The sequence below is a fragment of the Haemorhous mexicanus genome, chromosome 1 (genome assembly GCF_027477595.1).
Source record: "Haemorhous mexicanus isolate bHaeMex1 chromosome 1, bHaeMex1.pri, whole genome shotgun sequence".
Lineage (NCBI taxonomy): Eukaryota > Metazoa > Chordata > Aves > Passeriformes > Fringillidae > Haemorhous > Haemorhous mexicanus.
The window spans coordinates 150,615,812-150,641,597 of record NC_082341.1 but is presented as its reverse complement, the minus strand read 5'-3'; the positions used below and the strand labels follow the sequence as shown (position 1 = coordinate 150,641,597).

At 40.5% G+C, this 25,786-nt stretch overlaps 2 long non-coding RNA genes across 3 annotated transcripts in view; both read right to left on the bottom strand.

Annotated features, from left to right (window-relative positions):
- Positions 1-338: 338 nt before the first annotated feature.
- LOC132338168 (uncharacterized) lies at positions 339-5,472 on the bottom strand. Its single transcript, XR_009489401.1, has 2 exons — positions 4,002-5,472; positions 339-2,759 (listed from the first exon to the last, which is right to left on the bottom strand). It is a non-coding gene; the product is annotated as an uncharacterized LOC132338168 (long non-coding RNA).
- A 7-nt stretch (positions 5,473-5,479) lies between these two features.
- The window catches only part of LOC132338160 (uncharacterized), a 118,124-nt gene continuing 97,817 nt past the window's right edge, over positions 5,480-25,786 (bottom strand). The window contains exons 4-9 of one of the 2 annotated variants that reach the window (XR_009489398.1): positions 16,875-16,979; positions 10,972-11,172; positions 10,306-10,819; positions 9,615-9,811; positions 6,456-6,595; positions 5,490-5,594 (exon numbers count right to left, since the gene is read on the bottom strand). This is a non-coding gene — a long non-coding RNA (uncharacterized LOC132338160). Of the gene's footprint in view, positions 6,596-9,614; positions 9,812-10,305; positions 10,820-10,971; positions 11,173-16,874; positions 16,980-25,786 lie in introns of both variants that reach the window. The other variant, XR_009489397.1, reaches the window with a different exon arrangement.

Sequence of the window (25,786 nt, the reverse complement as noted above, 5' to 3'; positions counted from 1 at the left end):
TCTCTTTCCACAGTGTTCACATTATCTCATAAACAGCTTCAACATCCCAAACTACAGCAGTGAAAATCTAAGAACAGTTCCTGCAGTATAATTCTAAAATGCAAGCCTATCCCTCTTATACTGACAGTTTATTTTTAAACTCTTGAAATAGTCAAAACAAATCATTTATTTCCCTGTAAAAAGCAGTTTAAGAAAATCCCAACTGGTGCTTAAAATAGTTGTCTGGGATTTTTTTTTTAAATTCAGAAATCATTCATAAAACCTCAGGATCCAGTGAGATATAACAGCATCTGTCATAGACATGCAGGCAAATTAACTTAAAATTGACAAAGACAATATAAGAGTAAAATCTCCTTGGGGCTTTATTATTCACAGCAAAAAAATGATTTGTGACAACAATCGGGTGCTTGAAATGCAATACTTTATCAGGTGCTTGATTTCTTAGTGGAAATTTGGTAAGCCTTTTTCTTTGAAGCAGAAAACATTTAAAGGAGAGTTTAAATATGTGTATGCAACAATGGTGGAAATCACAAAATTAGAGCCAACAGCTGGCATGAGCAGGTAATTTACTTGACCAGATTCTTTATTCACCCTGTTGAATAACACTGCGTGACTGAGGATTTGGACTCTTTCTAAATCCTGAGTCTTTATTTTAGCCATAAACTGAACAACTTTCCAGCAAGTACTGACACATATAATGCTGCTTTTTATTGCTTCTGAACTAACTTAGATGTAGAAAGTCTTGATAGGAAGTGACCCAATGACAGACTAACAGCACAATGGCTTTCCTTTGGCTTTGTGCTGGGTCTGGGGGACAATTTTCCTTATACTTTACAGTGTTGTGAGTTCATGAGCTGAAATGCTACTGCTACTCATAGAAGTGATAGTCTTAAGTGATGGGGGAAGCAAGGGCATTATCGAGGGTCAAAATGGGACTTTAGAGATGCTGGGAATAAAGCAACCACTGTGTAATGTGAGGAATCCTACTTCTATCCTCTGTCACAGCAGCACGGGCAACTGTGCATCCTTAAGGCATACTGATATAGACACATCTGCTTTGAACACTCTGCTCCATAAAGAAAATATTAATAGTGGAAACAGATCTTTTCTTAGAGGATAGAGAATGCTGTATACATAGAGGTAAGTTCAGGCCCAGAGGCTGAGAGTACTTATTTGAAATATTTCTATTTTTTTTAAATCTTTGCCACTTACTGGCACAAAAGTAAGAGAAATACAGGAAATGGGTAAAACCATTTCAGTGAAAGCAAAACTGGATGTTCAGTTGTGAACTGTGAACTATATGGAGTATCTTGGTCTAAAGACCAACCCTGGAACATGAAATCAGTGAGGCTGATGCAATAAAGGCTTAGGGTAGTACAGAAGATTTCAGGAATCCAGCAGATAGAGACCATTATCTATGCTTTTTCTTCTTAAGCAGACAGTTTTATTGCTCTTTTTTAGCTAAATTACCAAGTTATAGTGCTACCTCTTTTTAAATATGCTGAGTGCCCATAGGGAAGGATTATAACCAGATTTGGTTAATTGAGGTTTAGTTTATCTACATTTCTGGGTACAAATAGTCTTATGACGAAGATACCCTGAAGCACAGTATATAGTGTTGATTTCCTATTCATCATTTGAATAAAAATGAGAGTCAGAATTAAGTATAATTTTATACTCCTGCCCTGAAGTTTGGGCAAGGGTGCCATACTGTGAGATGTTCTTTGCACAAGAACCCTGCCTCTACATTCAGTCTGACAGATAAAGCTGTACTCATAAAAAAAGCTGTACTTATTTGAAAGAAAAGTATTGCAAAACTTGGATTATGATGAAAATTCTGGAATAACTTTTTGTTCTTTTCAAGGTAATTTTCAAAAACTAGGATGAACTGAGATTCTCTGAAAAGGTGATGATGCCCTAATCAGAAATCAGAAGATGCTTGATATGTAAAAATGTCCATATCTTCACCATTTTCTGTATGGTGAAGAGAATTGAAAATAATAACTGGAGATGAGAGAGGGTTGGAAAACTTAATGCTCTGGTTTGGAAGTTAATAGGAGTTTAGGGTCTCATGTGGTGCAATTTAGTCAGATCCTGTTTTCTGAGCTCAGCTGTTGGTTTTTCAGCTTCTGCACTACTCGTTGATATCTTCTGGGCTTCTTGAACAACTAAGATAGTGAAGTAATCAAGTTTCTTGGTTAGCCACACGAGTTTCTCAATCACTCTCATGATAGAAAGCAGTTCCTCAGCTTTAGGTGTCCAAGGGCTTAGAAAACTTCAGGGAGATGTGCTAATTTGTAAGTGTAGTCTTCAGTATCATCCACACCAACATCATTATTGTTTTACTGTCTTCTGTCAAAGTTTTCTTCAGTACATTGAGCAATGGCTTTGCAGTCCCTGTGTCCTCCATGTGGTTTCTCAGAAATGTGAATTGTGGCTGGAGGCAGCTGTATCAGCCAAGGGAATGCTCTCCTCCACACCTTAGGGGAGATTGAGCCCCCTCAAGAAGTGTCCAGGGTCAGGACAAGCCTGCAACTCCCTTTGGGAAAGGGACTTGAGGTGTGCACAACCATGTGGGTCTTCATTCTCTCTTCACCTGTGAATTGTGGGGGCTACAAATCTGTCTGGAAGTCACTTAGTCCCCGTGGCTTATCTGGTAATGAGCAACATTTCTTCTCTGTCTTCGTTTTTTTCCCCTCTTCTTGACAGTTTTCTTTTGGTTTTGCAGCCCTTGGCTTTTCATGTTTTTATGCTGAACTCTGAAATTAGGAGAATTAGAAAGCTTTGGACACTGGGCTTTGAAAAATAACACAACATAACATAAATCACAGCAATAAATGAAATGGTGGCTTCCCTACTCAGTGAGGAGAATGGTGGCTGTGTGTGCTACATCACCAGTGAGGTCAATGCCTTAGAAAATGTAAGAGATAATTCACCATTCTCCCAAGAAAACACATCTTGTCAGAAAGCAATATCATTCCAAAGACAGTTTTCCCATGACTCTCATTTGGGCTTTTTTATAAAATCTATGTAAGAAAGCTTTGAGTTTTCAGGAGTTTTGAGTCTGCAGTTACAGATTTCTTGTGAATGTATACAAAATCTCAAGTCACACCTTCTGAGGGATGAAGCTGAATGCAAGAGCAAGGAGACATGAGAACACTCAATGAGCAACCAAAACAGTCATTCCAGCCAAACCCAACATGTCCTGTACTCTTCCCAGCACCAGACACATTCCTCCTGGCACTCAGAGGGTAGCTGCAGAACTGAATATTCTAGGTAAAACCAGTCTCATTAGCAGTGAGTCAAATTTGTGTGTGTTTCAGTCAATGGAGTAATATAGGGGTAAGTCTGGCCTGGTACCAAGTGAGGTGGCTGCATCCTTTAAAAACCTTCAGCAGTCATAAATTCAGCTACACTTTCTGAATTCTTGTTATACCACAGTCCAGTGTCTCCTCATTGAACCTTCCCCTTTGCAAAACAGGCCTGAGAACATGTTAGACTAGGTTCTGCAGCAATGCTCAGGGTTTTTACCAGCTGCAAACTGAGTCTTCACCAAAACAACCAAACCATTTACTATCTGCAGTAATAACATAAACCCCACCTCCATCTAACATCCAGCCATGGGATTGAACCTTCACCTCATGGAAATCAGAACTGATGGACTTGCCCTCAAATATTAGGTCATCATGGAAAAAGCAGCAGATCTTGAAAAATTGTTTGGATTCACACCTCCTGGCAACTTTAAAATATTATTTTCTGCTGATCAGACCTGGTTATCCTCCCTCAAAACAGTGTTGAGGTTTCTTATTTGGGTGTGTTGCATTTTTTTCTCCCTAAAACTAAGCTGAGTGGGACATCTCTGTGCTATATCTTCTGTTTGCTGGATGCAGCAAGTTATTATGAGATCACAGCACCCTGGTTTTCCCTCTTTCTTTGTGATGTGGAATTACCCCACATATCATGAGAAAAATAGGTACAATAAATGGCAGAAATCAACCTACCTCTGCTGATTGTTTGCTCTGGTGACTGGAAAATGTCCACCCAGCTCTTCCAGTGAAGGTCAGGTCTGTAAGCAGACACTGAGAAGAAGTGTGGTGATCTGGCAAGCACCTACACCAGCCTTCAGGGCTGTTGTTTTTCTCCTGTGATTACACCTACCTCTAGAAGAGGTAAGGCTGGAAAGCAAGGCAGGACTGATCAGCTGATTTGTGTTTTAAAACGTGCTAGAAGAGACATGGAGGCACTTGGTGAAGCCCAAATCCAGTTCTTTGTTATGGCAAAGCAATCACACACTTTGTTCATGGGAAGCACTGGGCTGAGAGCCCTGCCCTTCTTTATTCACTGGCAGGCAACATTTTTGGAAACATGACTCTTTAGAATATCTCAAGAAAAAGGAGAGAACACAATCTCCAAATCCACTCAATCAACTCACTCTTGCCCACAGTGGCCCCAGCCCTGGAGCAACCTTGTTCTCTTACCTGGTTTAGCTCCCCAGTTAACCCCTTTATCCCATAAATCACATGATAATTTCACTCTCTTACTGCTCATATCATTGAGAACAACATGAAAATACAAGTCCCCTGGAGCTTTTTGCTGCTTCACATCTGCAATGAAATTATTTCAATAAAAAGTTTCTTCTGAATAATTCTTCTCCCAAGGAAAGACATCACAAAAAAGAAAAAAACCCAAACTACTTATCCTTTTATAATTTGGTCTTCTTTGTCAGGTCAGTGCAGTCTTACTGGAACTTTTCTCAGTGTGAAAAAAAAAGTGAAAATACAATGTTATGCAGTGTAAAGAAAAAAGTAAAAATATGATGTTTGCAAGCTGAACAACTTTCTTGCTTATAATGTTTGTTTCATTAACTGTTGAGATATTCTAGAAATTTTCAGCTAACTATCTCACAGGAACAATCCAAATGCCTAGAAGGGTAATAATGTAATATTCATTACAGAAGTCTTATTTATTGTATTTATTATATGACCCTAGAAGACTCATAAAATAATATTTACTACAGAAGAGTGCATTGAGGAAAGACTCTAAAAAGCAGTTTTTATAGAATCCAACTGTGCTCTAACTTTCTTTACTATTTCTTTTCCTTGTATCTTTTGAAAAATGCATGCAAACGTTTTAATGTTTTGTGGTTTATGCACAATCTGTAACAAAAACTGTTAATGAGAAGGATGCAAATAGAATGCAAATGTCATCTCATAAATTCTGACATATTTGGTCAGGATGCAAACAAACCAATTTGTTGTTGCCTGATTTTATCAAAGAATAAGGCAAATTTCATTGGACAAACAGGACAATCATAGATATGATATCATAGATATGATCTTATTTTTTGGTTTGGAAATCTGCTACCAAACAAAATTCAGAATATTTGTGCCCTCTTCAGTCAGAATGCTGGAGAGGGGCTTCTAGGAAGCGACTATTACCACTAGCCATAAAAACAAGTCACAAAACTGCTCCTTTACCTGGAGTGCAGTTCTCTCTGCATCAGGGCAAATGAGCTTGAGTGCTGGAAGCAGCCAAATGGAAGCTGAGATCCCAATGCAAGGTCATTTCTTGAAGCAGTATAAACACCTAAGAGACTTGGTAAAAGAATTCCTTTTAGAGAGTTTAAATCTTTATATCCAGAGAGTTATAAAGAAGGGTTCTTTCAGATTGGTTAATTCCATCCTGTTCTGTGTCTTCATAGGGGTGGGAAATTCAGTCATCTTTAAGAACCTGGGCCTCTTTTTCTGAGCTGTGTCCTTGAAAGTGCTTTATTTTCTGTTATTAAACTGAATATTCAATAATTTACATAAATGTAGCACAGTCATAAAATGCCATAAGGAGTTACTCATGTGACTGCTTTGGGAGTAAACATGGATATTAATTTGGAAACTTTTTGTGGTTACAGACACAACTTCAGAAAAGAAAGCCTCTGACAAAAATTCATATCATCTTCCAGGGCTACTTACATAAAATTGTGCAGAATCAAGCTTAAAAGTAGTTACAGGGAAAAAAAAGGGTTTTGACCTATTTGATAGAGTTTCACCTTATATAAGCCCCTGAGAATACTGAAAAAATATCTCAGAGAAGCGGATTAGATAAAAAAAAACAACATGCTGATAAATTCCTGCCACAAAAGCAAAAACTAGATTTCAACTCTAACGTGAATGTGTTATTAATTACATAAAACAGTTAATAGAATGATCTGGGAAAGAGTTCTACAAACAGGCCACAACTGTGGCAAAACCCTACAAGTTCTGTTTTTCTCTTCCAAAAATAGTGCAGAAAAAGATATATAAAAGCCCCTAAGTGGAAAAAACCCTTTCTTTCCTCAGGAATTTTATCTCATCATCACATCCTCTGGTCTCTGCCCAACTCCAAGTATATGATTTGTGAGAAAATACCAACACATCAAAATCTGGGGGAAATAAACTTCACATTTAGAACATGGCACTTACAGTATTCCTGGAAAGGTAATGCAAGGCTGAATGGGAATTTTATTCATGCTTTTCCTGTAACCAGGTAAACTGCAATTTTGATTGAACATAATGGAATCTCTGGTTGGAAACCAAATCCTGTTCACTTAGATGATGTTTTCCTGTACAGATAAATCACATAATTCTGGCAATCAGAGATAAGTAATATTCAAAACAGTTTTTAAATCTGTGGTAGTCTTAGGATGCCTTCTTTTGGATACATCTGAATTCAATATTACAGTAATTACTTAATTATCATAATAATTAGTTACTTCAGCCATTTATTAATATTTAAATTATCAATGGTAAGCATAGAAATATGTTTTTAACAAAACATATTGGCATAAAATATGGGCTTATTTTTAATAGGGCAGTTTCTTTTGGAAGTTCTCCCTACAAGGACTGGCAAAAAAATTAGGAGCTTAAGTTCATGATGTCTATTGTTCATTCACTGTTTTTTCTATTTTCTCCACTCACATCTTTGAAGACAACAGAGTTAAGATTAATAATTTGGGACATTTTTGGCTGTCTTTAATTACAATTTCTTTTTACACCTGGAAGAGAAACCTATGTGACAGAAATAGATTCAATGGACCTGCAAAGGCTTTCCAGCATCATTCAGAAGAGAGAATTATATGTGACTTTCCTGTGCATTAGGGAACTCCAGCCCTGTGGGCATTTTCCTGAGTAAATGCTGTGGGATCAAGTTGCCTATCCAATATGGAGTTTTGCTGGAAAAAGGTTTCCAGGTTTAAGCAGTGTATAGAAAATGAACAGGTTCTGTTTATTGCATTGCTTCCATTTAAACACAGAAGTAAGGCTAATTTTTATTTCCTACGTATTTATTGTTACCTCTTTGACATAATGGGCTAAGGGGCAAGAGAAACTAAATCATCTCAGCTAAGTAAAGGTGACATTAACCAGTTTTACTGTGAATGGCTTGTCAGACATTGTTAAGCTTTGCCTAGGTCCATCAGGGCTCCAAGCCTGTTAATAAACATTTCCACCAAAAGAGGGGAGCAAAATTTACTGCAAAATGATTTTCCTATTTCATAGAACAGAAAGGCAAAGATTTGCTCCTTGTCTCCATTAAGTTTGTATGTTGGAAAACAAACGCTGTCTTTAGCAAGAAATGTGCCCCTTCAAATTTTTTTTTTTTCAAAAAGTTGAGCAGTAAATAAAACAAAATAGTTGGAAGACTAAATTAATGTTGCCTTTAGGATGCCAAAATCTGAGATCACCTATTAAAACCATTCATGACAACTTATTTTGCTTTTTATGTTCCCTGAGCACATCACTTCCTGAAATATCTGTCATTCCCAGGATGGAGTTACCTGGCACATTCCTCACAATGTGTTTGAACAGTTAAACTAGCCTATAGCACTATAACTTTAATGCATTATAAATGGATCACTATGGATACAGAATATCTTGATGATCCCAAGTATTTGCCTTTGTACTGCAATTCAATATCTGTGATGTTTGCCTACCAAGCAGAAAAAACAAGCCTCATAAAATTTGATCATTTTATTAGAGCAGTCAAATTAAAAAGTTAAGGGGATAATGAAATAGAAGACAAACTGAAACAGTAAAATTTGCCATCTGCCCAGCTCTGACAGGTGATGCATTCACAAAACTCTTGGCCAGCTGAGAAGGGCCTGACTGGTCAAACCCTGCAGTCTGTACCCAGGCCTGCCTTTTGGAGCAGGATTCAGCCACAGCTGCATTGCAAACACATCTGTCTCCCCCAGGAGGGGCCAAGGAAAATGGGACTGTGTCCTGCAGACTTCCAGATGTCACTGCTGCTGTGTGCTGACTCGAGTGCCAACAGCCATCCGTCACACAAGCGCAGTGGGGAGTCGATTTCAAGGAGGAAATGTGGTTAAAAGGCAGTTGGCTCTTCACCCTGACTTCACATTTTCTTATCCCTCAGATTTGAGGGAGAAGTCTGTCTGAACATTAACTGGGCAAGGACTGCAGGCCTTGATAACCTGGCCCAAGATACCATGACAATCAGGCTGGAAAGCCTCATCTCTAATTACAGCAGGCAAGGCAAGGGGGGTGGTGGTCCCCTTGTACCTCCTACAGCCCTATTGCCAGCCTGGATTGATGCCATACACAGAGCTCTGGCCATGACAGAGTGACATTCATCCACCTGGACAGCCTCTGTCCCATGCCAATCCACATTACATCTTTTACTGCTCAGGAAATTACTCCCTCAGGAGCTAAAACACCCACCAAAATTCAAGGACTCTCCCCAAGGAACAGCAGCAGATTCAGGTAAGAGATTTAAAGGATCATTCAGTCAACTGTGTTTCCAGGGCCAGAAAACAAATGGTACTTACAGCATGAAGTACCTATAGAACTCACTGAAATTTTTACTGAAATTTTATTGATTCACACTACTTTAAGAAGGGAGATGTTGGCTGTAGGAAAGAAACTGCTCAGGTTGTAGTTTAGCTGTTTTGCAAACTCCAAACCCACATGAAGGTCATGGAGTTCAGATTAATGATTAGATTTTCTTCACATCTAAGATCAATTGAAGGTCATAAAGAGCAGCTTCAAATTCACAAATTCTCCTGCTGTTCTTCAGATGAACCTTGAATCACAGCAGCCAGTTTTACCTTACTGGCAAGGTTTTTGTTCAGTTAGAAATATGTGGTATGACAGGACTGTTGCCCCTGTGTGTAACAGATTTAATCTGACAGAGAAGTCAATACTAAGTGTGTAATGACTTCCATCACAACCAGGTTTGTGCTCCTGCTTTTCTTATCCTCAATCCTTTCCAGCCCATCTTCCACTGAAGCACCTAAAACCCCTCAGATTTTATAACTCCACACATACTTGGACTTGACAGCTCCCAGTGCTGATTAACACCACCCAGCACAGTTTCTCAACAGAAGATGTAAAGTAATAATTGTTCTGGTTTTATGCTTCTGTTCATGACATGAAGAAAGCCTCCTGCCTTTTACATTTGTCCTCCATTTCCTCTCTAGGTTCTGCTGCAGGAAGTCAAGCTGAACTTCAACTTGAGTCCTACTCACTTGTCTCAGTCTGATTGTATTTTCTTGGACTTTCAAATTTTTCAACATTTCTCACCACAGTAATCATTTCTGAAGCTATGAAATAAGGAGAACTTACTTATGATCTAAAAAGAGGATCTCATGAAATGCAGCCCCATCTATTGAAGTGTACTGTTGGCCTGAGTGAGGACCATGGCCACAAAACTGAGCTCCACTGCTTGTGGAGCTCCTGCACCCATATTCCATGGCAGGTGCATAAATGAAACTTTGACCGCAAAAAACAAATCTTCTCTTCCACAGCCAGGGATTTTTGGTCTGCAGACAAAGCAAAAAAAAAATCTGTTTTTCTCACAGTTAACATCTTTCCCATGTAAAACGCCCTTTTTTGGGATCCCTGGGAGAAATGAGGTCTGATGAAATCAGTAAAACACAATGAAATGGACAGTACGTCCCATCTTTTTGTGTGCTCCATCTCTCCCCAGAGATGAAGCACACAAAAAGATGGGAGAGAGTGCAATGATTGCAATTTTTAAAATAGTTAATAGAAGCCTATTGAATAAATCAGCTGCTTGTCTGTGTCAAGTTTCAATGTGGTACACTCCCATGGTGGTATCTTTATTTTCCCATGGCAGGGGGAGATGCTTTCCAGACTTTTTAGTATTTTATAGAAACTCTACGTATATTCATTCTGGTTACTGGAACCTGCTCCACACCCTCCCTGCTTCATCCCTTTCAAATCAACCAAACCTTCATGGAGGAGACACCTCCCTTTTGCTTTGCTCTGTGGACCATCCCTTTTGCCGTGTTACCTGTTTCACTATCTTCTTTTTGAGTGTCATCATCAGTGTGTCATCAGAAGTCCAGAAAAAATATTGATGTGTAAATGGGAATTATATCAGCCTACTGCTCTGTTTCTTCAAGCCCCTGGTTTTTGTGGGCTTGTACTTGCACTTTCATTTTTAAGCTTTGTGTTTAACTGCAAAAAAATAATTATCTACAAAAGATTCTCCATTTTTTTTTAATCTGAATGGTTTTGTCCCTCTATTATACTTTCCAAGCTTGCCACTATAAGACAAAAAGAAGTGTGAAGCTTTTCATAAAAGTCAATAAGAGATATGCAGAGCCTGTCCATTAAAGACATCCCCAGGAGAAATTAAGCTGTCAGGAGCAGTTTGCAGTTGGCTCAGTTTGTGCAGAGTGATGGCTCCCCAGGTGATGTGTGGGTGATCATGGCTGGGCTCTGCAGAGGGCTCCTGTTCCTGTCTTGGCCAGGCTCAGAGCCCCCTGCCCTTCACGTGTCCCACAGGAAAAGGCAGGGAGGCTCTGCAAGTCCATGTCAGGAGAGAGGGGAGGAGAGAGAGAGAGAGAGAGAGAGAGAGAGGGAGGGAGAGAGAGAGAGAGAGAGTGCCTAAAAGTTGTTTACTGCAGCATAAATATTTCCAACAAATACCAACAGCACATGAAGCACTATTTACCTGGGGTTCCTGCAGAGTTGTGAGTACTGTACATACCTCTTTTGGAAGGCTTGGAAGAGGTAGATCTGTCTGGTTTAGATGAGGCATTCAGGGAACTTCAGTTGGCTTCATGATGCTGAGATGTCTGCTTCTCAGCAGTCCTTGGGCTTGCCAGCATCTCAGCAGAATCACATGAAAGGTTTGTGAGATTTAACACCACACCTATTTTATATAAATCAGTATGATGAGAGCAGCAATCAGCACAGGCACTAGAGGGCTAAATAACTTTAAGAGAAAAAATTATCTGTTTTAGTTCTATTTTCCCAACAATCCAGTTGCCAGAAGCTGATTTATGGTCTTCTGTAACCTTCTCTGGACAAAGCACTTTCTTATTTTCTTTAAAGTTATTCCAAGTCCTAAACTTACCTTTAAAACACCCAAAACACCTTCAGCTGCTAAATGGCTGTTGTGTACAAGGGACAAATTTTGCCCAGAACATCCTGCTATGAGTAGGACATGTAGACATGGAAACATCCCTGAAGCCTCACACAGCACTGAGCTATTCTTATTGAATATGAATTTAGGGTTTTGGGTGGCCATAGAGGTCACCAGGAAAGTTTAAGCAGGATCAAAACATCATCCTGGTCTGGCAAAGTGCTGAGACACCGGGTGGACCACTCCTGACTTGAAATGTGTATGCACTGCTCCGTGCCTCAGGCTTTGGTGCCTGTACCTGTGAATCACTCCTCACCTCCCTTTTGCTGCAGTTCAGCCTTGTGTTTATCCATAACATGATCTGGTCAAATAATGGAAATAACCACATATAAAAAACTTTGTAAGCAGCTCTTCCTTGTGATGAATGGCTAATTTCTTTCTGAGTCCCTGTTAACACTCCTGCATTAAAAAAGATGTACATCTGAAAGATTTTCTCACTGCATTCTGAGAGGAAATTGCCATTGGAGGGCCAAAAAGAATTTGAAACAGGAAAAAGCTGTTGCTAATACTAGAGAAGTCAAATGCCTGGTTATCTGCCTGGCCTGCCATATGCTACAAGTACTAATAAACAATTGTGTTGCAAAACCAAGAACAACTCCTTTGTCTTTTACTACATTTAAAAGAAGTCATTGTGTGAGTCATGCTGTTATTCTTTGCAGATGGCTGCAGCTCAGCTCACACTGAACTTTAAGAAAGGGAAACAGAGGGATATGGGACACCTAACAGGAAATCTGCTTTTCCCTCCTCACATTTGCCCCACAGACAGACACATCCAAGGGAGTTACCTCCTTGTATTCATCCTTTGAACAGCCTACAGTCTCAGCATTGTTACATGACCTTCTAACCACAAACACACAACAAAGGATTGCTTGAGCTTTACAGATGCATTTCCTGGTCAAAATAATAGTTCGACTCAGAAAGAAAAGTATAGAAAACCAGTGTGGTTTCCCTTGTCTGCACTTTTTTTAAAAGGGTAAGATGTTTCTCTCACTTTACCTTTAAATTTAGAGTAGGCTGTTAGGTATTTTTAATTGGAAGCAAAATGTGATAAAAAAAAAAGTCTGATCATAACATCAACATGATCACACTGTAAAGGTATTTTTTTGAGTCCCTGGCCAGTATTTTCTTACTTTAACAGCCAGAATTCTGTGCCTGGCATGAGGATGAGCTTTTCAGTCTATTTCATCCCACCTCCTACTAGATACAGGGTATGAAATAATCCTTTCCTCAGCTCTCATTAATTAGCCAGAAAGCTATTTGTTAACTGCTGCTCATTTAAAACCCAGATTTCATCTGTTACATGAGATGCTGCAACCCATACTGGGTGCACACTAATAATTCATATGAGAAATTCATGAAAGTTGAAATAATTTCTAGCATAGCATACATCTTTTCCTGGAAGATGAAACTACCTAGTGATAGATGTAGTTTCCTGTAAAATACAAATAACAGGAGTTTTAAATGCTCACTATTTCATTGGAAAGCTGTTTACAGCAGACCTGTAACTTTGAACTCTGACTGCTAAGCCTTCAAGTTGTGATTTGTGTAGAACTCTGTTGCAGTCTAGAAAGGTTTAAATTGCTTGACTAAGTTATTCATAACTTTTAGTTTAGACAACTGGAATCATTGCACTTTTCTATCAATGTTAATTGGTTTCTAGATTACACTATTTTGCTGTGTTTAGCAAAGAGAGAACTGGTATTCTGCTTCTCTGCATGCTGTTCAGTAGGCACTGGATCATTAATGTGAAATACTGCACAACTGGTTTGCAATTCATCTTAAAGATGAACTGCAGTTCCTTAATGGTCTTGAACTTTTAGTTTAAGAAAATAAATAATATAAATCCTTCGATGTAAGGCAGAGGGGAGGAACCAAAAGTGCCCATTCCTGGCAGCAGGGTTATAAAAAACCTTGCTGGAAAATGCCTTTCCTCTTATTAGACATCACTTATTTCCTGACATCATTTCTTGGAGTGGATTTATTGTCACCAGCCAAATATTTTGCACAACACGGAGGGTGCCAAGGAATTATCTGAACATTTACTTCTGTATCACTGAAAATGGCCAATGTAACTTAGAAATGCCACCCAAAATTCTCAAGCTAAAGTGACACCACAATATCACATTAACTAATTTTACTTTTTTTTTCCCTTGAGAATGAAATTCACACTTCTTTATAGCTGGGTTCTTGTTTGCTGTATATTAATATCATATTTCATAGCAGTAGGCAATAAATTGCTTGAGAGTTTAATTATTTTCCCTCTATTAGAAAATTTTGGGCCAGTGCACTGGAAAATCCTGACTCATTACCAACACTTCATGGGGGAGTGTCAGTTAAATTTCTCCACAGGACTTAAAAAATACCAGGAATTTGCTGTCTGTACAGAGCCTTTCTATACAATGGTTCCAATTTTTGGTGTCTGCACAATCACTGATGATGTCAAAATATCTGACATGTTTCAGTAGAAGAGAAAATTAATTTGAAAATAATTTTTTGAAATGTTGCAATTCTGAAGAAAAGCAGTTGCCAGGTTCAGTGTAAAGACACACCACCATACTCCTGGCAGAGTCTGACAACCTGTGACTGGACTGTCAGCAAGAGTTGCAGGTTCTCCTGGGAGACAGGTTTGTAATGTATCCCCTAATATGAGAACAGGGTCAGTCAATTAAATGAAAAGAATGGAAAGTTTAAAAGATGTGAAAATCTCTCTTTTTGTAGAGGTTAACATAAACTGTCAAATCCATTGCACAGAGAGTCAGCAGGTCAAATATTATGGCTGGATATTTAAAGAGTTTGGAACATATCCTGCCAACTTTCATGCAGTGCAATGATAATTAGGCACTGTCCTCATGGTCTTGAGGCTCCAAGAAAGAGTTCTTCATTTGAACTTCACAATGTACTTGGTGAGTTACAATAGAGCTTACAATAAACAAGGACCAAGAGAGAAGAAAAAATTCTCAAAGGTCAAATATCTAGAATGAAGTGCAGCAATATTCCTGCTCCTACTGACTTCCCTTGGGAGCTGGGAACAAAACCCTCAGCGATGACCCTGAAATTCTCCTGCATTGTGTTTTGACTATGACTAAAGTACATGAAATTGGAACTCCTGTGGGAAGTGTTCTGCTTTGTGGGAAATATTATCAAATGAAGGAAAAACGAAATTTAAGGAGTGTGGTGAGAGGAGTGCAGGCTGTGGGCCAGAGGCTGCAGAGAGCACAGCCCAAGGAGGGTTGTGTGGACCCTTTGGAGGGCAAGGATGTGACTGAAGGACAGAGTCCCTTTTAACCTGAAGCACATTTGAGTTGGCTTCTGGAAGTCAGTGGTTGGAGAGGACATTTTTGCCCCCCAGCATCATTCCTGTGCCCTACAATATCCCTGTCCGTCCCCTAGGATGCAATTCCAGATGGGGTTTGATGTGCATGACCAGACAGGTGTTACATTACTGGGCACATTCCCATAAAAACTTTATTTTTCCACTTTTTTGGTTTCACCTACAGCAATGTTACTCTGCTGGAAAGGTTCTGTTTCTTCTTAGTGCAAGGAAATAAGTACAAAATGGGATGGAACACAAAGTAGAGGCTGCTTTATGCTACAAGGTGTATAACAGAAACTGGAGTACAAGTGGGAAATAAACATTTGTGAGGAAGAAAATTACATAGAAGGAGGTGGAGAGGCACCATAAAACACATTACCAGTTCAAGAAAGGAAGTGGCTACTTGGTACAAAAACTGAATACCAAAGAGAGATGAGTGAAACTGATGATGCTGAGAGAAATCATAGAGTAACCCCAGGTGTGGGGGTGTTTTATTATAGGTTTTTGTTATTGATGGATATTTATTATAGGTTTTATTGTAGGTTTTTGTTATGGATGGATATTTTTTGTGGATGAGTAGCCCTCATTATTAATAGCCCAGATAAAGGGGCCAGGTGGGACTCCATGCAAGAGATCATTTAGATAATTGCCCAGATGTGTTACACAGTGACCCACACCATTATCCCTGCCAGATTTCTGACTGCACTGTTTGTGAATCCCTATAGTGAAGGACATTCCCTCCTACGTCAGTTTTTCTGAGTGCTTTCCTTCTTTTCTTCAGAAGTGTTTCCCAGTGACCTACCACAGTTTCTCTAACTACATGTGGAGCCCACTATATCTTCCTGTACAAGCCATGGATATGGAGAGAAAATTGTTCCAACCCTCTTTGTGTGGGGATGACAAAGAGTGGTTTGGCTTTCATACGCCAGGCTGAGCTTTCAGCCTTTCAAGATTAAAATCATCCATTCCATTAAAAAATTCACCATTGTTAAGTAACATGGAATTCGTTATGTCATTTAAAAATATCTCCTTTCAGATTGCAACTGCATGTGAAACATGTGGCTTTTCTGTAGCCAAATAATAAAAAAGCCCAAACAAACAAGATCTGAGGGGCATAACACATAACATAACATAACACAGAGGGATTCTGTGGTCTGGAGCTCACTGCATGCAGCAGGAAATGTGCTGTAAGACATCATGTGAGTGAGTAATTTTCTCTACTAAATTTTCGGATTGCTTTGACAAGACAGTGAATGAAAGGTTATAGATTCCTCAAGGTGTCAGTGCAAAGTGTTTTATACGCACACCTTGAGAGTATTTGAATGAGGAAATCAGTCTGCAAAAGCAAAATGCAACAAAAAAAGTTCTCTTTTTGTTGCTGCTATTTTGTGCTCCACCCCCCTATAAAGTTTCTGTATCCCTGCAGCATGAGCTTTTGGAAAGAAACTTTTTCTTTCCATTCATTCAGCTGTAATCTATTCAAACATCCAGATGAAGGGATCTTTCAGAGGAGACCTCTTTCCTTTTTTGTAATAAGAAACCTTACCAGTCAGTTCCTATGGAGGTAGACTAACCTCTTTCTCACAGTAAAATCCAAATCATTTGGTCATGTGTTGGGTTTGCACGGCCAGATTCTGGCATTGGGGGGGGGGGGGGGGGGGGCTGCAGGGGTGGATTCTCTGGGAAGCTGCCAGAAACTTCCCCCATGCCCAGTGCCAGCCAGCTCCAGGACTGACTCACAGCTGGGCAAGACCAAGCTCATCAGCAATGGTGGTAGCACTTCTGGGATAATGCATTTAGGAAAGGGGGGAAAAAGCACAACTGCTGCTGAAGGAAGGAGTGAGAATGCCTAAGAGAAACACCTTGGGGGTGAAGGAGGGATGGCAGGAGGTGCTCCATGCACCAGAGCAGAGATTCCCCTGCAGTCCCTGGGGCAGCCCATGGTGAAGCAGCTGTGCCCCTGCAGCCCATGGGGTTCCATGGGGAGCAGAGATCCCCCTGCAGCCCCTGCAGGACCCCATGCTGGAGTGGGAATGCCCAAAGGATGCTGTGCCCCTGTGGGCAGCCCATGACTGTAATTGCTCAGTGCTGTCTCCCTGTCTTTATCTCCACCCACCTTTCATTCTCTTCTCTCTCCTTTGTCCAGCTGAGGAGGGCAGTGACAGAGCAGCTTCTCGGGCACCTGGTGTCCAGCCAGGATCAGCCCACCACAGGTGACACACTGTAAAATGAGACTTCATGTTACACCATGTCACACACTATTCACAGCAGAGGGGACAGGCAGGAACCTCTCCTGCCATCTACTAACAACCTTCTTATGCCCCTCAGCTCTCCCTAGAGTTGGCACTTCTAATCACATCTCTCAGAGAAAAAAGCCTGTATGTAGGAACAATATAAAGGAGAAAGTGATTTAGCTCCCTTTGCCAAGGTCAAAATCCTGGTGCAAACCATGAGTGAGTTGGTGCATCAGGATAAGTTGCTGTATTTAGGCTGCATTTGCAGAACATCCATAATGCAGTTGGGATGTTCTCAGAGGTTCATTATTAAAGACAACGGCAGCAGCTCCCTCAGACCTGGCATTTCTGGGGCTGGAACAAGATTGGATTCGAGGATGGTGGCTCTTAGCAGTGCACTGGAGTCTCAGAGCTTAGATTATATCTCTGCACTCTGTGATGATTGCCTGGGGAATGGGACAGCAGAGCTTGGGGAGAGGGAGAGAGGAGGCTGGACTGGCATGAGAAGAGAGAAAAGACTCAAACAGCCAGTCCTGACAAGGGGAGATACTGCCACCACAGCCCATGCCATAAACCAGGCCCATCAGTCACTCCACTCTATGGGTGATTCCTCATCCATTAAATGGCTCCTTCCTGCCTGATGGTTCAGCCAAGAGAAACCATGATTAGCCACATCTAAGTTGGCCTTTACTTAACATTCACTGCTCAAAGGCAGGGCATATCCCTACAAGATATTGTCTGTCAGGGGCCCATTCCAGGAGATCCAGACCACTGTGCCCTGGAGGAGCCAGGAGCATATTGAGCATCAGGAAGCACCAGGATGGTCCATTTTCTCTGGGAGCATCAGGAAGCACCAGGATGGTCCATTTTCTCTGGGAGCATCCCAGAGACTGAATTGGTGAGTCTGTCCTCTACCAGATCCTGCTGAGAACAAATATCATATTCTGTGACTTTTTTAGCCAGCGTGGCCACCAAAAAAGGGACCCATTTGTGTCTTCTTCACAATTTTTGCATTCACTGTGACATCTTCACTCTTTTCTCCGGCCACCATAGGTGCTCACAAAGGATCATGAGTTCATAAGCACAGATGAGTTGGAATTAATATCAAGGCATTAAAAATAAAATACGTAGTCTGAATGGTGTGAGGAAGGGACAAGACATTTGCAACTGTACCTTGATCCTTCTTCTGTTGCATATATTTTTAAATTTTAATAAAAATATATATAGAGATGTGTTTTCTTTTTTTTTATTTTTATATTTTAATCTCACTTTTGGTTTCAGGAATGTTATTGAAAGTTCAAGCTAGTTAGGATAGGTTTTGTTTCCTTAGAGATGCAAAATGCAGGAATAAAAGTTGAAACAAAATATTTGAGAATAGTCAGAGTATTTCCAATTGTTTAGATGACTTGATGATCATCATTCTCACAATTTTTTGTTTTCTCTCTAATTCCTCTTTTTAGTTCTGTTTAAAGTCCCTCCTTTCTTTTTTCTTTTGCAGTACAGGGAAACTAGTTCCTCTGCCCAACTCATCTGGAAAGTGTATGATTTCTTTATAGACAGATATTTCCAATAAACTTGTCGTTTTCAACTCCACCTTATTATATATTGCCTGTAATTTCATAATGTCCCAAGCACTGATTTTTACATCATTAGATCAGAGGGAAGTCAGGAGAACAGAGGGCTGTACATACTTCATTCTTTTTCTTCCAGTATTTTTACCATTTAATGTGGTATTGCTTTCAACATGCCTTTCCTATCTTTAAGAATAATGGTTCTGAACAATTAGAAAGGGCATGGGTATTAATTGAAGTCCTTAATTGTGTAATCATTTGTAATCTGAAATTCCATGTATTGTTTCATGAAAGCTGCCTGGACATGGTGGCTGATCCCTGTTCTCTAAGGAGCGTGTTCTCCCTTTTCATTGGAGCAATAATACATGACTCAGTCTAAGGCAGTTATTTCAGAAAGGTGTGAGGCACACAGCAACTGTTACACTAGGTGGAAAACCTGCAAAGGAAAAACCAAAAATATGTGCTCCTGAAAGCTTGTTTGATTTAGTCCCCAACAGTATTGCTTAGTCTCATAAAATACATTACCTTTCCCCACAAATCATACTTTTCTCATTAGAGTGTTACATGGCAAACTTAATTATTGTAATCGCACTGGGGATGCTGGATTAAAAAGCCTACAGACATTTAAAGTAGGATTAATGTCTTCATGTAACAGCAAAAACTGATGGAACTTTCATGCCACTGGGAAGAAGATTTGCTATGGAAATAATGCCATTTTAATTCTGAAAAGTTTGAATGTCTGCTTGCTTTGAGGAAACATTCTGCTTGCTACATTTTTCTCACCTTCAAGGTTTTTGAGTCTTGTGCAGAAATCATACAATAATTGGATTCTCAGACTTGTTTGCTGAAGAAATGAACCTTTATGCATTCCTGCAGTCTGTCTATCAGGCTCTCGGCTTCTCCCTAAATTTTGAAACTACTACCCAATTTCAACCAAATTTAGAGCACTCCAGACATCTGAAAGACATTATATTTCTAAGATTGTGCAGAAACTGGGAGCTGAGTAGAATATAAAGATTTAAATTAGAGCTCAGTGAGACAGAAGCACAGGCATTGGGCATTTCAGGCAGTGCCTGGCAGCAGCTGGATCTGCCAGGATCCCACTGAGCCAACCTGAACATCTGCATCAGCCACAGCCCAGCCCACTCCATCCCAGTCTGCCCTGGGAATGGGAGGGAAGGTGGAGCTCTTGGACCAGCGAGGATTTAGGGCACCAAAGTCATTATGCAAGTGGAGTTGGTTGTGCTGTGTCTGGTACAGCTTTGTCTGCTTTGTCTGTAAAGGGACAGTGATTGTCACTGGTCAGAATTTCTGAGCAGACCATGAATTCTCCATTCTTGGAGGTTTGCAAGGCCAAAGAGCACAAAACCATGAACAGTCCTGTCTGGCCCATAGCTGATCCTGCTCTGAGCAGCAGGCTGGGCTACAGTAGCCCTTGCAAACCTGAATCATCCTTTGATCCTGTGAGTCTGTGGAGGTAGCTTTGCCTTTCTGTGCTACCAAAAGCAGGAAATAGACAGGTTAATTTAGTCCAGATTTTATCATGTGCCAAGTACCTTTTGAAAGGCCTATAGATTTTTTTCAATACAAAAGAGGGCATCCCTAATGTTTAATATTTATAATGTGCTAATAGCCGGGGATGTTAGCCAAGGTCAGAGACAAAAAAGAGAATAAAATTAATTTAGTGGCTAAATCATTAACCTACAACAGAAGAAATCAGAGTTCATTGGAGTCTTCCTATATGAATTTAGACAAGCAATGATAAGTGGGAATCATCTCAGATAATTTTAGCCCTTCAGAAAGTAGGTAGCTTGTTTAATGTGGTTTTTCAGATGCTCTCAGGAGTCAACCGAGAGACCGAGCCCAAAGCTGTTTCCTGCAACATATTTTGGTGGGGTGGACACTTTCTTTCCAGAAAGAGTGAGATAATAGCACTCAACGGGGAGCATGGAGGGTTGAGGCAGACATCTCATCAGAGCATGTTAAAACAAATTGTTATAAGGTTTCATTTTATTAGTTTAGCAGTTGCAGGTGGCAGTGTTTATTTATTTGCTGTCAGGGATTTTGTGCTTGTTTTCAGAGCTGCATTATCTAACACCTCACTTTTTTGTATGTGCTCTCTGTTGTGCTGTTTATCATCTCTCGGGGCTGGATTAAAGTTATCATTTTCCCACACTGTGTTAACACTGGCTTAAATGATAAAATAATGGTCAGGGTAACAATTTGGTAATTGTACTTAGCATTGCCATCATATCCATGCTTCAGGAACCACGTGTCAGAAACTGTTAATAATTGCACTCTTTACCTTCACTCCTTGGAAAGCCAGTCCATGGAGGGGGGAAAGAGGAAACACTTTTCTTTGCTCCTTCACCTTTCCCTTTTCCTCTTTTGAGCATTTTGAATATTCTTGGTATGTTCAAACCAATACATTCATATTGCTGTCTCAGTTCTAGCTGGATAGTTTAGTGTGGGACAGTAAGGACAAGTGCCTGGGACAGTGGACACACCCAGTGCTGTAGAACTTCACCTCTGAACAAGTGAAAAATCATGAAGTGGGATGGAAAATCCACTTCCTAAACCCTAGAAGAATGGGTACAAAAGTTGCAAGGAAAAAAATCATGGAAGGGGATCCTTTCAGGAAATTTGCTGCTCCAGTTTCTAGTGGACAGTCCTCCAGACATCGTAGAAATGCTTTCTTACTTGCAGTCTTTATAAAGGAACTTCTGATTCTTATTTACAAGTGAGTAGTCAAGACTATGAGCAGGACCAGAGGGGCCCTGCCTCCACACAGGTCAAAGAAGGGAAAACTGAGTTTATTGGACTGTACAGCAGACCCACAGGAGTGTTAGGCTCCAGTATTCACAGGTGCACCATGTACCCTAATGCCATCTGGCTCCAGCGGTGCAGATCCCGTCTGTATTTTCTCTCAGCCTTACACTGGACCAGCTCCAGGAGCTCCATGTCCCTCTTGTACTGAGAAGCTCCCAATCAGGTTCTCTCTGGACAAAATGATCCAGGTGAGTGATAAGAAGTTCTAATGACCAGCCCCTGATTTTCATTAACTTTCTCCATTGAGTCCTAGATCAGAAAGCTCAGTGTACACCAACCAAGAAGTTACTTGCTCTTGAGCTACTTACATTACTATAAAGTCAGCTGCCATGAAATAAGAGTGGCACACTTTCGTTTAATCTAACCTGTCTTGAGAAACAGCAAAGTCTTCTTTAACTACTGAGGCTTAGAAATGGTAAACCTTAGTCTAGTTCAACAGTGTTGATTTTCTAGCAGGCAGCAGAGCACCTGATAGGTAAAAAAAGAAAGGATTTCCTCAGGGATTTCTCTCCTCCAGTGGTTTATAAGTGCATGAGAATTTAGTGTCAAAGTTTAACTCCAGCTGACAACTCAGCCCCACAAAGCCACTTACTCCCTACCCCCGTGGTGGGATGTGGGACACAATCAGAAAAGTAAAATGAAAAAGCTTGTGTGTTGACATAAAGGCAGTTTAATAGGTGAAGCAAAATGTTTGCACACTAGCAAAACAAAGCAAGGAATTCATTCACTATTGCCAGCCAGGTTCTTTGTACAAATCACAAACAGGACGGGACTGCTGGGGAACGTGCCTTGAGCTGTTTTATTTTCCAGCATCAGTCTCATTACATGGTTATTACAATGGGAAGATGCCAGCAGTTCACATCCCAGGCAGCAGACCAAGAACTTAATGTTACAATTTAGTTTATAACTTTTTTGACCAATCACACAAAGCAAAAGAATACTGACAGTGGTTCTATCCAACCGCTATAAGCACACGAACCGTCAGTTAAAACAATGCTTGCTTATTTCAAATACAATACTTGTTTGTAAGCCTTAAAACACAATGCACAGAGCTCCATTATTAAGATTCAAACTTCCTAATATCTTGCTAGATAAACTTTTCTGTAGCTTAGGGAGTTATTCTAGACAAGCATTAATACACAGACCATTGTTCTATTCGTCCTTGCCTTTCTACTTCTTACATAATTTTTCTGCTGACCTATCTCATGGCTACTGCCTAGCTCTAATCACAGTTCTGCTGTCCCTGGGGCCTGCCTTTTGCAGCTTTCCCAAAACCCTCTGATTTTATGGATTCCCACATCTTTCAGCTATCTCCAGGACAGCAGGGTCCCCTCAAACCTGATGTGACTTGGGAAGACAAACACCACCGCTCTGAATGTCCCCCTCTTCCTTCTTCCCCAGCTTTATAAGTTGAGTTTGATGCCACACGGTGTGGGATGTCCCTTGGGTCAGCTGGGGTCAGCTGCCACAGCTGTGTCTCCTCACATTTCCTTGTTCCCCCACTGTGTCCTCAGTGGTGGAGCTGGGTGAGAAGCAGAAAAGCCCTTGGCTCTATGCAAGCTCTGCTCAGCAGAAGCTAAATTCAATTCTAATTTACAGCAAGGCAAGCAAGCCCCAATCAGGACACTTCAGAGGCACAGGAGCTTGTCCAGTACAGCTGTCAAACAAGAAGCAAAAGGAAAATGTACCTACAATCATTCAGAAAAGTCATGATTTTACAAGTGACAGAAATCCCAGGAATGCTTAGGGACAGATTGATGTAGCTCTGAGCAACTCAGTCTATTGGGTGGTGCCCCTGTTCATGGCAGGGGGCTGGAGCTAGATGATCTTTAACATCCCTTCCAGCCCAAATCATTCTATGTTCTATGAATCCATGATAAATCTTTTAGACCCTACAGAGAGGAAGAGGGGGAATTGTCAAAAAACCCCTAAATTAGGATATAAACCCACTACCCCATTTTCTTTCTCTTTGATGTTCAAGTAGGCTTACCTTAGGAGACTGAGAGTATCTTGGGGTTTCCTACAGATAGTTTTAGTGCAGGGTTTAAGCTGACCTCTTTCACCTGAAATGTTTGCCATTTCCATGAGTCTTAAATATTTTTTTTTTCCTTTTGAGGAAACAAGTACAGAAATTCATCTTCCTGTCAGTGTAACCTAATTGCTCATAGAAAAATCTTTAAGGTCTTGTTTCTCTGAAAATAATAGAAAGAGATGTACCACAATTTCCCCATTCAGAAATGCAGTGGATAGACAGAAGAGTGAGGTGGGTGAGGAGCCTGCATGATACACAATGACAGGGAGAGATGCTGCCATTCTGTCTGCACTGAGGATAGGCAGGGAGAAGATTAGCAAACATAAAAGGGATGGAAAGAAAAACCACAGAAATTATTCAAAAGAGAAGATGACCTGTGCATATTTTGGTTTCGTGGGTAGCCCCTGAGAGAGAGCCCCAGTCCTGAGTGGTGCAGATCAGCTCATGTACAGCTGCATAGCATTCTGTCAATGTCATCTCTGCATCCCGTGTGACTGCTTCTGCCTTGAGGCAAAGATATGATTCATCTCTGTGCTTTTTTTTCCCCTTTGAAATTCAAGAAATAATGGATGGATGCCTTACATGATTTCACAGCCTGACACTGAAGTCTCACGTTAAACCCAATAATGCAAAACATATTCCTATTGCTTGGAGCTCACCCAGAATCATAGAAATACAGAATTGTTAAGGTTGGGAAAGACCTTTAAGATAATTGAGTCCAACCAGCACCAAAAACATGCCCCTAATTTTTTTTTAACACTTCCTGGGATGCTGATTCCACTGCTTTCCAAGGACCGAAAGCACTGCTTTTTTAAAGGTGAAACTTTTATCAATATTTAATCTAAACCTCCCTGAGTGCAACCTGAGACCTTTTTCTCTTGTCTTATCACTTGTTCCTTGGGAAAAGAGTCTGAGCCCCATCTGTCTCCTTTCAGGAGCTGTAGAGAGTGACAAGGTCTCTCCTGAGCCTCCTTTTCTCCAGGCTGAACATCCCCAGCTCCCTCAGCTGCTCCTCAGACTTGTGCTCCAGACCCTTCCCCAGCTCCATTGCCCTTCTCTGGACACACTCCAGCCCCTCAATGCCTTTCCTGCTGTGAGGGGCCCAGAACTGGACACAGGATCCAAGGTGATCCAGTGCCCAGCACAGGGAAGAATCCTGCCCAGGTCCTGCTGCTTACACTGAGCCTGGCTCAAGCCTGGATGCCCTTGGCCACCTTGGCTCATGTTCAGCTTCTCATCCACCAGCACCCCCAAGTCCTTCTCCTCAGGGCTGCTCTCAACCCATTCCCTGCCCACCCTGTACCTGTGCTTGGAACTGCCCAAACCAAGGTGCAGGACTTTGCACTTGGCCCTGTGAAATCCACGAGTTGTGGCTGTAAATGTGATACATGAGTACTGAGGGTGTTTTGTTCAAGACATCTGTAAGCAATGTAAGCTTTAAAAGTTGTATCTTGGATTCACAAGGCCAACATCATCATGTGTGTGTAAGATGAACTTCACTTTAGGCAGCTGTGTGCAAATTTTATGGGTTTCTTAGATTTCATTAACAGTTCAGAGGCCAAGTTGAACTTGGGAAAATCAAATTAGTGAAGACAATTTTGTCATTGTTAAATACATCTAAATTACAACAGAGCCTAAAAGGGTGATGAATAAAATTACCTGGTCAAAAGGGATAGACTTAAATTATCTTTCTTCCATGCTTTTCCTCTCCACATGATAAAAACTCTTCATGTATATGGAGATCAACCTGATCCTCCTTCAAACCTTTGCAGCACTCTCTTACCTTGGTGTCTATGCAAACCATGATGTGCTTAGGCTTCTGGGAGGGCTGGTATGGCTACAACAATTGCTCATAATTTTGATGAGCCATTATAAGAAATGTAATGTTTTGCAATTTCTAAGCTGGAAATTATTGACCCCCAAAAGCTGGTGCAACAGCAGATATTCAGATGCAGAAAAAATGGCCTTTGTGTGTTCACTTGCCTTCAGTTACATTTAATAATAGTTAAGAGAATTATTAAAAAGTGGTAACATTATTCACAGATAACATTAAATATTTAAGCATTTAAAGAAAGTACTGCTTTTTGAAATTTATTTTTTTTAATTAATACCTATTTTTGTAGATGTATGTGTATTTACTTCTACATACAAACACACATATTTTTATATCTATCATCCATCTGTCTACCTATCTAGCTATAGAATTTTTCTCTTTCTCAGCCTCTCTGATTTTCCAGCCTGAAATCCCCAGAAGTACAGGGTTGAATGCAGGGATGATGAGCTATAGCATCAATAGGGAGTTAGATTTGAGCTTGGGAATATCATAAATTATTAATAATAAACCATTTGATTCATGATTAGA